Source organism: Lolium rigidum, chromosome 5, assembly GCF_022539505.1.
Source record: "Lolium rigidum isolate FL_2022 chromosome 5, APGP_CSIRO_Lrig_0.1, whole genome shotgun sequence".
In the NCBI taxonomy this organism is placed as follows: Eukaryota; Viridiplantae; Streptophyta; class Magnoliopsida; order Poales; family Poaceae; genus Lolium; species Lolium rigidum.
Genome location: NC_061512.1, coordinates 152,171,412 through 152,178,341, shown reverse-complemented (window position 1 = coordinate 152,178,341; position 6,930 = coordinate 152,171,412).

Genomic DNA, 6,930 nt, shown 5'->3' with positions numbered 1-6,930 from the left:
GGGGCTGTTGATCTTTTCCCCGCCGCCTTCCTCTCTCCCGCCTCTCGCGGTTCTTCCGATTCTTCTTCTGGCGCCGCCGCTTCGCGCCTCCGTCTCGTGCGCACGCTTCTTAGCTCCCCGGTGCACCCACCGTCCTCTGGCCCCAAGCGGAGCTCAGATCTGGGCCAGCTCCGCCCGCCGATGAAGCGGCCAACTGGGTTTCCTCAACCGCCGCCTCCTTGCCCTTCCCCTCCTTCCCCTTCCCCCTCTCCATGGACGAGCGCGAACGAGCACGAGAGCGAGCTCTGCTGTTCTTGACCTAGGGTTTTTTGCCCGATTTGGGGATTGCTTTTGCTTTGGATAGATGTGGTGAAGAGGACAGGGGAGAAAGACATTTATATGTCGGCGGTTCCGTCGTGGCCGCGCGTGGACACGTAGGCGTATAATACATAGAGGTATGGGTCATACGGGCTTGTACGTGGGCTGATACGAACCCAGCCAAACCCGAAGTCTACAGGAAATGACGATCATGCCCCCAGACCCGAATCGGTATGACCGAATCCTAACCGTCCACGTCTTTTCGCGGTTTGGCGAGTTTGTGGTGGGTGCGTACGGAAGCAAAAACGATTGATTAATACGATATGGCATTTTGGTGTCAGACTATGAGAATACTTCAGAGAGGAAGAAAAAGGTTCACGTAATTGCGTTTAAAATAAAATTTAAATGGCATATCTCTCTTGTTCTGTTGTCCAAAGATTTATGCACAAACATAATAGTAGGTGCCAACACGTTGTAAAAACTTACAACATATAGCATGTTTTTTTTCTTAAAGTGTACCGGATCAAGATTAGAAAATATGTTTGAAGAGATTTCAGACTAGTATAAGTAAAGCGTTTAATAAATTTGCTATTGAATGCATAGAAGAACATCACGATTATCATGTGCTCATGCTGCGCTATTCTATAGCTTGTATAATAAACCTAAAACGCTAATGTACAACAAAAATATCCTATCATTCTGGCGAAGTGGTCAACCTTTCCAATATAGCAACACCGACCGACAGAGACTGAACTTCAAGAACAAAATAGGAGCTTTTATTTATTTTGTACCTAGAAGATGGATGTCCTCTTCCACCCAACTTCAGTGCATAAAACAACTCATCCTGAATTTGAGATAGCTTCTGCGGTGCCTAATCACGGGCCTCAAAACACAAATCGAGAGGTTAATAGCTTTGACAAAGAATTAGCCATGCTGGGCATCATCAACAACAACGATGGGAAGAGAAATCAATGATCTTCAAAAGAATACGGTTGTTGGGACAGGGTGTTTCTGCACCCGGGTGCATATGCACCCTTTATTTGAAATGCATATTAAACATATTTTTAAATATTAAAAAAATAAAAACAAAAATGCCTCGTGTATACCTTGACATGTTACATGTTCACAAAGTTGTTTCAGCAAAAACCGATATGTTTTGTGCCCTGTACTAAAAAGACAAATTTTTGGTGTTAAAATAGTCTTTCCCGAGGCATTATTTGTCTTTTTTACACATGGTATAAAAATTGTTGGTTTTACGTGAAACTTTATGTGTACACATAGAACATGTCCCTCTACATGCTAAATTTTTTTTCCTAAATTTTTTTACTTTTTGAAATATGTTTTATACATACCAGGTGCATATGCACCCATGATCAGTTTTGGTTTTCCCCGGTTGTAGCTGGTTCTGAACAAGTTTGAGTCTCTTTTTTCCTCCTGATTTCCGTTGCTGCTTGTTGGCGAAATCGAGTGCGGGCAGCGGGGCGGCCGTTTCCTGTGCGGGGTAGCGAGAAAGGAAGGAAATGGTTTGTGGAAGTACTTCAGCGAATTTGGCACAACGGGAGACGACAGTTTCGAGCGCATGCGGAACGACGAGCTTGGGTCGAGATTGGGCGCTTCAGGTGACCGCAATGTCCAGCACTCCAGCAGACGGAGTCTCGGGTTTTGAAAGTCAAAGCTTGCTGGTACTGCTCTTTGTCTGTATATTTATAGGCCATCCCAACTCAATCGATTCTTTGTAACACATACTATGTATTGGACACGGTCTACATGGCTGGAGCATATAGATGTGTATATTAGCGACAGGAGCAGACCGTGTTGTATGCAAAACGTCCAAGCAGTTTGCGTTCCGATCGGAAACGACAAAACCATATTGGAGTAGCCCGAGTGGGTGCTAATTAACCCAATTTCTAATTATTGCCTGGGCACGCTCTAGTCTTACAGGGTGCTCCCCTCTCATAGTCGTCGGATCGTGATCGAGTGGCTCAGACGAAGCAGCGCAAGCGAGGAAAAAAAGACGACTACCTCTTCCCCGTTCCCCTGTTCAAAGTCAACTTCGTTCTCAACCCCTTCTTCTCTTCATCCGCGCCCACTTCTTCTCAACCCCTCGTCAATCCCCCACTAGATCGACCTCAACGGCGGCGAGCGGACCGCCGTGAAGCTGTGGGGCGTTCCTCCTGGTGGGTGGGAGCCCTGTAACAACCTCGCCGTCGGGGACGTGTGGATCGACGCGTCCGACGCGGGCCATGTAATTCGACGCATTCGAGTTGGGCTGGATGAGCTTGAACGCATTGGCGAGAGGGCATCGGCGGCGTGGTGTTGCGTCCAGACCGGGGCGTACTTCTGTTCCTTTTTTGGAGATGGTGAGTGCTTCAATCTTGAGATTTTCCCCATCCGATTTTTTCTTTTCCGCGTTGGTAATTTAGGATCGATGCCCGTTTGATTTTAGTTGCTTAGGGATTGATTCACGTTTGATTCTAGTTGCGGAGACACAACCCCGGCTAAACTAGTGTTGTAGCAGGTTTACTCGCAGCAGTTCGTGGCTCTACATCGTTGCCATTCTGTATGGATGAGCTAGTGGTGGTCAATACTATAGGATGTATATTTACGAGCGCAGGTACGGTGGTGGTCATGAAGGTTCAGTTCTTAATGGTGTGCGTCTCTGTTGTAGCATGTAGTATTTTTTGCCGGTTGGATGCTGGCAGATGTTCCCGGTTCAGCTGCTTGAACCTCTCCTTTTTACCTGACCAACTTGGGCATTAGATGGAAGTGTTCAGCAATTCGTGGAAAATCTGAAATTTAGCGGTAGATGTATTTTTTTTCTTTTTCTACATCTAGGATCTTGATTAGTAGGTTTCCCCAAAGATATTGGATGTAACAAATAGTAGCTTCCACCAGATCTGGCTGTAACAAATAGTAGGTTTTCCCAAAGAATGATACTGTCCTTGGGGTGTTTAATCTCCTGGTCTGGTGTCATTAACAGAAGCCAGATGTTTTGTACTTCTCCAAAGTAAAACTGTGAGCATACTTGCATCAATCGCATTCAGCTACTTGAAAGAATCAAATAAAAAGCAGAGTAAGGTCATCTAGACATATAGGTGGGTGCAACATATCATCTTGTATTTAACGGTAGGATGATTAGGATTGTATTTACACATCCAATGCTCACGATGATATGATTTGAGGCTGGTAGTGATATCATAATATGTACATATGGTGTGGTGAACTAGGAACACTGCAATTATATGTGCATATGATTTGGCCGCACTCCATTATCATTATTATTTTTGAAGCTTCCAATTCTATCCTCTATGAAACGCTACTGCATTTTCCTGCCCTTCTCCGTTGTTTCTTCTCACTGGTGAGAAATTCTGCATGGGCTGTGTTGCGTTGCAGGGTCACCTTCTCGAGGATCAACAAGAGGAAATCAACAGAGGACTTATCTGGCGTGCCATACAACATGATGCTGCTCAACTGCCTCCTATTGGCATGGTAACTAGCCAGCTCCCGATACTTGAGCTTCACAGTCTTACACTCTACTAGCACTAGAACTACTTGCAGAAACACAGGCTTTGCTTGACTGGTTCTTCGTCCATGCCATTCATGTTTGTTCTTAACTACCACGTTGAGTCTTGTTTGATACTAGTTTGCTGAGGGGCAGTTTGGTCATAGTCTCATAGATGTGTTAATCCCTTGAAATTTAACTTGGCTGTAATAGTTCCCTGATAATGTATTATTCATGTTAAGTTAGTACTAATTTTCAGAAATCGAGCAAGTTAAACGTCTTGCTCTCTTAATGATATATTTAGTGCACCTGATGAACCAAGTAGGTCCACTGTTTCAGACTAAAATATTTGAATTTTGAAGCAATCTGCTGCTTGCAACTATAGTAGCTTTCGTCAAAGGGTTGTATTGTAGCCAGTGTAGTCCTATTTCATCCAGTTTTAACTTGGTCATTTATGTTCTTAATAACATTTGCATTCTTGTAAGTCTTTAGAAATGTGCTTATCTCGTTTCCTTGCCCTGTTAATCTTCTTTATATATTTGAGCTGGCTTCGTATGCCTTACACTATACTTTCCATGCCTTGCTCCTTTTTATGTACTGCCATGAGTTGTCTGGCATAGAAGAGCTTTGTGGCCTAGCACTTGCTGATCTTTGCATTATGTGTTCTCTAGTTATGCTCCCAATCTTGTTTCGTGTCTAAAATAGTATTTTCAGTATTGTAGCAAGTGGCACTAAACAACGGATCGTGGAGCTTTAAAATACGAATGTTATTACACAGCTATTACACTTTTTGTGTGTGTTTTGGGCATGGTTCAGGTGCTTTTGATCAATTCCTTATTATAACCTATGAGTCTTATCTCTCAACCTACAACTGACAGCAAGTGTCCTGTAGGTGTTGGACATATTAAAATATAGGAAGCTAATAGAGGAGGAAATAAGCAATTTGATTACCAAGCAGCATGGTCCTTTGGGTTGTGGTAAGCTATTCTCGCATCTTGAATTTATATTTATAAAGTTAATGTTGCATAGTTTTTGATTGGTGATATTTGTTTTGGGTAATTTGTCTGATGATCCATGATGAACTGAACTTAGTTGTATTTGATTCTTGCATGTAGTTTTAGCAGTACTAGAGCTATTTTTGTATTTTGTTACACCAATGGGTTGTACAACAACTGTATAGGATGTAGTTCTCCCAACTAGCATTTAATTGTTCACATAGATCTGATGCAGCAATAACATGTTTTTTTTATGTTTTTTTAGTTGTGCTCGAGCTATTTTTGTACATCCGTAGACCATAGCCTATATGATTATGATTTTGTATACAATGTTAAATTCCGAATGTTTAAATCGGCATGGTCTGATGCATGGTTTGAACGGTTGGATGTAGTATTAGAGCATTAGTTACATGTATGATCTACATGATCTTTTGTATAATGTATAGTTTCAATGCTCAAATCTGCATAGTCTCGAAATAAAACTTATGCCTGATGTAGGTTATTGTGTTAGCATGTACTTTTTATTTAGTAGATGTGTGTTTGTTACATGCACGAGTTTTTCTTTTGTACATGATCATGTGTGCTCGATGTATTTTCTTCCCATGGGTTGAACCATTCACCGCGGGTATTGTTACATGTAATTTTTAGCTTTAAACTGCAATGGTTGCACAGCCATAATGTAGTTGTTCATATACCGCCATGCATTTTTCCCATGTAATGCATTTGCTAGTATTTTGTCACGCAAGCAATCTAGATGTGGTTTTGCAATTATCGACTGCCATGTGCTTTTTTCCAATATGTACTTTCATTGTAAAGCGTAATGATTTATTACATCTGTTTTTCTTTATTTTCATTTTTTTCTCATTCACTTATTTCCTCAGACACTAGATCCAACGTATTTTCTTTCCCTGCAGTTTCTTCAATACAAGATCGACACAAGGATGTAACAGCAGTGATATTTTACATCGTCTACCAGGGGTGGAGCGGCGAGAGGCCTAGAGAAGCGTTGCTTTTGTCGATCACCTAGAACAAAATTTTCATCTATGGGGAGTGAAAAGCAGGCGAGGTACCTGTGATTTTTTTGGCTTTTGCCAACCCATGTACGTTGATTAGTGATTACACTATTTCTCTGTGATGAACTAGCAACGGACCTGCCGTTGCATCATTTTCACCTCACGGAAAAGCTGTTGTCTGGGTGGGCTTGTGGAAACAATAAAGAATGGGGACATGGGGGACTAGGGGACCACAACTTTCCTTTTCTGGTAAGGCGCGGGAGCGGACATCATTTTCTTTCTAATTTGGGGAGGGGCACCGTGGAAGACTACCCAGTGCCTGGGCACTGTGTAGCCACGTCCGGTAATTAATCGGGAGTTCCTTACATACACGGGACATACGATACGAAACAAATCAAATAATCCAAACATTTTTTACTTCCCGGTAATCCAAACATTTTTTACTTTCCGGTGGCAGTGGTGGGTAATTTTCACAAACTGTAGGGGCAATTCTAAGTTGGACGAAAATATCGCAAGAAACCTTATTTTCTTTATTATTAGGTATATATATGTATAGATTGATCTAGGACCCATCATGAGGGGTGTGTTTGCACATATCTATGGCTGCACCTATTTTAGGCTCCGTTCCTAACTGAATAAAATTTGACAAAATATTTACCATGTTGTGTAGAACTTTGATGCTATAAATCCATGCCGCCCTCAGAAACATTTGTCTCATGTAAGCACCGGAAATTCAATTCGGCTCCCGGGTGCGTATGCTCCCTCTACCAACAAAACATATTTCGAAGTGTGGAAAAATTTTGAAAAAAAATTCTACATGTACATCTCCATAATATATGTGTATGCGTCAAGTTTCACGAAAAAATAATATTTTTTGTGGCCTATGTAAAAAGAGAAAACTTATCCTGTGAAAAGCATTGTTTTCAGCACTGAATTTTGTCTTTTTTACACACATCACATGATAAGTTCATTTTTTATGAAACGACTTTGTGAGCGTGTAGCACGTGAAGATGTACGTGCGGATTTTTTGTTTCAATTTTTTTGAAATTGAAAATACATGTAACATGCATTTCAAAATATAGGGAGCATATGCTCCCATGTTCCAAAACACCACTCCCACCAC